A 7,389-nucleotide genomic window follows, 5' to 3' on the forward strand; every position below is an offset into this window, starting at 1 on the left:
ATAAAGAGGGGGCATGAGAGGCATGAGAGCTGATTTCTCCTTTGGGGAAGGTGAAGCCACCCCTTGCTTTGCTGTGTTAGGCTGGGAGCTCTGTACAGAGTGGCCTTGCCTGCCTTCCTCGTCACCAAACACCCAGGGCTGCGCCGGGCTAGCATGCAGTAGGCACACAATCACACTTGTTGAATGGAAACATAAATGGAAACATAAATAAGCAAGGAAGATGGAAGCAAAGGAAAAGGGAGAAAGTGAGTGAGAGAAAAACACTCACTCTCCACACGTGCCCAGCTCCACACTGGAGGCAAAGCAACCAGTGCATCTACTGGTAGCCAGGTGCATCTACAGTGTACCACATAGTTTGTGGCTGCTCATGTCAGTTTCATAATGATCCTGACAGTGGAGTGTGCTTGTTTCCATGTAAGCCCTAGAGAAGGTCCCAACCTGGCTGAGGTCACTTGACCCGGAAGTGGTAGGGCAAAGTCGATTCAATGCCAAGTCTGAGTCTAGAGTTAGAACCCATTCCACCTCAACACACTGCTTCCCAGAAATTTGATGGCTGCCCCTATTCTATAATTCAGTGGATGGCCCTTGGCACGTCAACACCTGTTTGTTAGCAGTAAGCCACAAAGACTGAAAGTCCATCATCAGAATCACTCCTTCAGGTAAAGGTATTGAGCCTCGAGAAGACCATTGCTTGTCTGCAGGTGGCATGTGTGGAAGAAATGTCACCATAAACCATCAGCCCATTGGATGCACAGGCAAGGATGTACGCATTCCTTTTGCCAGCTGAAACAAGGCACAGGGAAAAGTCCTGAGAGAATGGGACACAGATCTGGCAATCTGAAATCGTGACGGTGGGAATGTAAGGGGATCCTCTAGGGGCAATATTAATACTTCTTCTTCTTCTTCTTCTTTTTTTTTTTTTTTTGCAAGAAGAAATAGGAATAAAATTCTTCAAAGGACCAGAGCAGCCCATAGATAAAAAATCTTTCCCATCACAATTTTGATACCCATATTACAGATGAGGAAACTGAGGTTCAGGGAGGCAAAGGGACTTGCTCAATATCATACACTTGGTCTACCTTTTGTCCAGGCTTGTACTCTCTCTATTACCACAGGGCACCTCTAGCCTGGATTCTGGTGTCTGGGTGGTCTTCCTGCTACCCAGAGCTGCCTGGGGAGAAAATACCACCTTCTCTGCAGAGAAGATGATGTGTGCCCACAACTCTGTCTACTTTATATGTTGCCACTTGATCAATCAGCTCAGTTAAAATCAGTCTAGTGGAGACAAAGGGTTAGATCCTGACCTCACCTTTTTCTGTTGGGTAAGAAGGGCAAGTTATTTAACCTTTCTGAGCCTTGTTTTCCTCTTCTGAAGGGTAGATACAAAAATAACACTTATCATGTGGGGTGATTGACACAAATGGATAACTCCCCTGTGACATGTGGGGTTACAATAGCCCTTATTTCATCGGGCTATAGAGAGAATCCCATGAGCTGGTGAGCTAACGCACTTAGCCCAGTTCAGATTGTAAGGAAAACACTTCGTTTCATTCTCAGAAGTTTGGTGTTGTGAGAGAGAAAACACTGGGATAGGAGTCCTGTCCTCTGCTGACTTGCTGTCACCAGGCTCTCTAGGACTCTGTTTCCCCATCCATCCATCCATCCATCCATCCATCCATCCATCCACCCACCCACCCATCCATCCATTCACCCACCCACACACTCATCCCTCTATCCCATCTATCTACACATATTGTTCAAGTATCTTATCAAGTAGTTACTAGGTGCCACACTCTCTTGCTCTCTAGAGATGACAGTCTCGTGAAGTCTGGCAACATGAATGCCCAAACCTTTTTCTAAGATTAATGTTCTGTGGCAAGGGAAGCAGTATAGCAGAGTGATTAAAAGCAGACTTTGAAACCTGACAGGCCTGAATTGGAATTGTTTCTCTCCTACTAACAGCTGTGTGACCTTGAACAGCTGACTTAACCTCTCTGAAACAGTTTCAATGAAAGGCTGTCATTTAGATTAAATGAGACAATTATAAAGCATTTAGAATAGTGTTTGTCGCATATAATAAACTCTCCATCCATCTGTTCATCCATCCATCCAAGCAGCCATCCATCCATCCTTTCAACACATATTCTTTGAGCACTTGCAATGTGCCAGGCCCTGTTCTAGGCATAGGGGATATACAGATGAGCAAGACAGACAAAGTCCCTGCTCGTTGGAGCTTACCTTGTGCCAGTGAGAGACAGACAGCACATCTTTTAATGAATAAGAATTTCAAAGGGCTTTAGGTTCTAGGAGGAAAATAACACAGGATGTGTTGAGAGTAAAGGAGGCAAGTTTTTTTTTTTTTTTTTTTTTTTTGAGTGATTGGGGATGGCCTCCCAGACTAGAAGACATTGAAGCAGAGAAGTGAATGGTGAGAAGGAGGTAACCAGGTGAAAAACGGGGAAAGAGCACATTCTAGGAAGAAGACACAGCATGCGCAAGGCTCTGGGGCTGAGACAGGGTTGTGGCAATAAGTGGTAGCCATTGTCACCATGTTTCTGTGATGTCATTGCTGCCGACACAGATCATAATTAACCAGGGGCTCCTACTGTGAGCTCACCAGGAAGTCTGCCTTCAGTGATTACTCTACCAACATACAACATTAGAGGTTTCCATTCTTATTCCCACTCCTGCCCCACCCAAAGCCAACACCACGCTTCTCCCCCAGGGACATCTGGTGTTGGGAAGGTCTTTGTCAAGGGGGAAAGAAAAAGAGAGGGAAACCATCTTTTGTCATGGGATAAAAATGAAATAAAAAGGAGACACCTTGACAGAGAGGGAGAGAGTTATAAAAACAAAGAAAAAAATGTCCCAGCAATAGCATAGCCCACAAGAAATCCACCCTGGGTCTTTGAAGAGGAGGCAGAACATTCAACCAGCGTCTCATCGTGTGTTTTCCACCTGGTCTTCATAACTTGAAGACAAACCTGTGTAGCCCCATGTAAGAAGCCCGAGGTCCTCCCATCACTCTGGCCAGATGCTAACGAGGGAATGATCAACTGTGACACAGCCACCCCCATCCAGTGTGTGCACATTACCTGGAAAGAAGCAATTATGCCTCTTTGGTTTCCTTGGAAATGCTCGGTCTCTCCGTACCACCTGCCCTGGCTCTTGAGAAATGGCCATGCACAGCAGAGATTGACAGGGAGACAATGCCTTTATTTTCAAATTGAAAGTTTACAGAATACAAAGTGAGCCTGCATGATGGATTTGCATTCTGCAGAGGCTTGTCTGGCCAGATGAGAGGGAGAGCCAAAGCCCTGTCAGAAACGCAAAGGAGGCTGAAAGAGAGGCACAAACACATAGGATCTGACGGGACCTCACTGTCAAGTGCCCACAAACCCAGGCGGGAGATTTTCCTGGGTTTATGTTTTTAGGCCTCAAAGAGGACAAAAAAAAAAAAAAAATCAATTAAAGATACCGTGTGTATTTATATACTCTGTTGGCATTATAAATGGTGACACCCACATTTTTTTGGACCACAAAAAACAGTCTATGTCTGCAAAGAACACATAGGCTCTTCTAAGACTTGCGTGTTTGGTGACTTCATTCCTGAGTGCCCGTGTCCTTTGGAACCAGTAGGTTTTCTGGAGTCAGTCATGCCTGAGTATGAGTCAGAGCTCCCACCTACATGTGCCACCTTTAAACCTCAGTTTTCTTATCTGTACGAAGTGAGAGATATTAGTAACTACTTTCTAGGGTTCTTCGAGTGGTAAGAGAAGAGATGCACGTTTAGTACTGAACTAAATGCCCATCCTGTAGTAGGTGCTCAATAAAAGGGAGCAATTTTCCTGTATTCTACAGATTGTAAGAGAAAAACACAGGCCAAAGGCCATAAGAAGCTCTTCTCTAGTACGGTTTATTAAATGTATTTATGCATGTTTAGACCCAGAAGAAAGTCCAGCTGGGGTTAAGGGTACAGAATAAGTAAAACTCCCAAGCCCATCAGGGACTGGGCCAATCTAACCCATTTTTCATGCGACTCGCCTCACTTGAAATTAACCGAGGCAGCGTTGTCTTGTTCAATTGCAGAAACATCCAGTACCCTTCTCCCTCCTCTCCAACCTCATCAATCTCTTCAATATGGAATACTGAAAAGGCCAGGCTGTGTCGGGTCCCTGCTGACTGATATCCTGTCCCGTCTCCCAGCTTCCCAGCCAGAGCCCAGCCATTGTCCCCAGGAGGACAGAGGAGGACGTGGAGAAGAGGACATTAATATCTAAGGTCCCTCTGAGGCTCAGGGGGTCTGTGTTTTCCCATTACCCCCACACTGTTTCCCAGGAGGAAGCCCCAGCCGGTATCAGCAGGAACGGAGGCCAAGGCGTTTCCCCTTGGAGATCACGGATGGGCTTGTGTTCAGGAGCCCAGGGACAGTGGGTAGAAGTCACAGAGCCCGGAGGCTTCCCCACTAACTCCTGTGTGATGTCCCTTGCCCTCTCTGATTTTTAATCCACCCATATGAAAAAGGAAGATCATTAGAAAAACCATAATAGAATTAGATCTCTTAAAGCCCTCCCGCTTCTGAAATCCCATCATTCCATAGCGTTAGCTTCCACACCCAAGAGATGATGGGTACTACAGCTATCCTGGTGAGAAGAAAAGCTGGTATTTTAAAGCAGCTGCTTAAGAGTTTACCGTTTGATGTCTCATTTAATCCTCACAACCACTCTTGGAGGCTGTATTGTCATCCACACTCCTACCCTGGCCTATAGGGCCCTCCAAATCCAGCCCCTCTTTCCTCTCTGATCTTATGTTGTGTTCCCTTTTATGAAGCTCCAGCTGCAAGCATTCCCAGCTCAGGCCTGCCTCTCAAGCCTTGGATCTTACTGTCCCCCTGCCTGAAAGGTCTTTCCTTCTGATAGATACACAGCTGGCTGTGTGTCATTCTTTTGTGGTCAGCTAGAAGGGCACCTCTCAGAGAGAACGCCCTAAGGTTTAAATACGTCCTAGCAAGTATCACTATCTAAAATTATCTTTTTTTAAAAATAATTTACTTATGCGTTTGCAGGTGTACAGTATTATCTGTGTTTTCCCACTAGATTCTAAGCTCATGAATGCAGGGGTCTTTTTTAGCACAAAGGAGGTTTTCGATGAAGTCTTATTTAATATTGAAAGAATGAATGAATGAATGAATCCCTACTCTACAGATGTGTTAACACAGAGGGGTGATGACATTTGCCAACAGTCACCAATCAGTAGGTGTGACAGAACTGGGACTCAAACCCAGGGCCGTCTGACCTCCAGCTCAAGTTTCCAACCATTGGAACACACTGCCTTCCCGATTGGGCACAGGTGACGGCTTCCTAGCAGTGAGATGCTAACCCAGCGGGAGTCCCCAGCCAGGGACATGATCTAAGTACCAATGTCTGAATGTCTGTGAGCATTTGAAGTCATTTCGAGAAAAGGCGACGTTCGTGGCACCATTAAAGCCTGCTGTTTTCCATCTCATCACTGCCATCCCCACCTATTAAAATAATGGTATGGAAAATAAACAGCCTTTATGGACAATTTTATACAATGTGTGCATTGTTTGTTTCTCTTACTGTTACCATGGCAGTGATATTCTCCTGTTAACTTCAGGTTTCTAGATGATGGAAGGGAATGGAATAAAATTGCTTGAGGGAAAATTGCCAAACAAAGGTTTTTCCTTTTCTGGATGCTCCCCCCCCCCCAAGCCCCCCAGCACTCAACAGCAGCCACATCACCCTGAATTCTTATGCACAGGAAAAGGCTGCCTCTTCATCTAAAGCCTCCGGTGGCTCCCCAGTGCCTCTAACTGGCAGGGGTCTCAGCTTGACTGTAAGATCTTTACTATCTGACTTCCTCTCCTGTTCCTGTCCTCTTGCCGTGTAGTCCCTCCCACCCTTAATGTCTCACACCTCCAGACCTTTGCTCATGCTGTTCTGGCCACCTGGGCTACACTTCTTGCTTCCCTGTCTCTGCCAGCCCACCGGCTGTTCATTTTTTCAACATGAAGTTTAGGTGTGACTCTGCAACCCCCTTCCTTCCCCACCCATGCCCCAACCAGTGTGATATTCCTTTCCTCCCTGCTCCCATGGGCTCCTCAAGCATAGCATTTATCCATGCTATGGTCACCCATGCTTTATTCAGTGTCTAACAAGTGTGCCAGGAACACAGCGAATGCTCAATAAATGCTTGTCGAGCCAAACTAGAAAAAATATCAGATGGTCTGGGAGGCTGCCTAAAGGCACGAAACCTGATTGTATCTCATTCTTTGGGAATAAATGTGTGTGTGTGTGTGTGTGTTTGTGTGTGTGTGTAATCAAAGCCCTGGGCCAAAGCAGTGCTTCTCAACCTTAGGTGCACCTTAGAATCACCAAGAGCTTCTAGAAATTTCGATACCCAGGCTGCACCCCACGTTAGTTACATCAGATGCTCTCTCTGGGATTGAGCCCAGGCATCTGTATTCTTTAAAGTGTCCTGGGTGACCCAAGGGTAGAGCCGAGGGTGGAGAGCCACTGGGCTCAAGGTCTCCATTCAGGGTCTTAACCATGGCTCCATGTGACTTGGTGTTTTCTGTGCATCGCATCATAGCCCCCACTTTAGGAAGTTGGCACCGTGAAACTGAGACTCAGAGAGTGGTGAGATTGCCCATGTTCACATGTCCAGGCAATGGCAGGGACAGGCTTGGAGCCCAGGTCCACGTCTGTCTAGAGTCTACGTCCTTGAGCATTTCTCGAATGTAGGTGGGGAGGTACAACCCTGGAGGTGTGAGAGGTTCCCTGTCCACCTGGGAGAAAACCCGCTGCAGAGGAATTCCATCTGCCTCACTTGAGCTGAGTTACTAATGTCCCCCCCATTCTGTGTCCTATTTTCTGTTCTCCTTCTCCCTTCCCACTCTGTCTTTCTCTCTCTGTCATCTTTCTGTTTCTCTCTGTGTCTGTGTCTCTGTCTCCCTTCTCTCTCCCTCTCTCTCTGTCTCTCACCCTCTCTTCTTTTTCCACTTTTCCTCTTGTAGCAGAACCAGACAGCAGCTGAGATGGCCTAGTCTGAGGGAGTGGGGGTCTGGTGACTACAAACCACCCTGTGAGGTCACAGCCTCAGCACTTTCCAGGGCCTGAAGGAGAAGGGGTATTGCCTGGGGTCTCAGGGATGCAGCAGCCCCTGGGTGACAGTTCAGTGTAGGAGGGTGAGTGCTGGCACTCCCCACAAACTCAAGGCCGACTTGGCATTCTAGGGGCTCCTTCACACTTGTTTTCCTGCTGATGTTTATTGTGTACTTTTTAAGTATCAGGTTCAGTCCCCACAACATCACTATAAACCCAGTCACCTGCAAAATGGAATTTGAGACAAGAGAATATATACCTCTAT

This window comes from Rhinolophus sinicus, linkage group LG16 (genome assembly GCF_036562045.2).
Source record: "Rhinolophus sinicus isolate RSC01 linkage group LG16, ASM3656204v1, whole genome shotgun sequence".
NCBI classification, from domain to species: domain Eukaryota; kingdom Metazoa; phylum Chordata; class Mammalia; order Chiroptera; family Rhinolophidae; genus Rhinolophus; species Rhinolophus sinicus.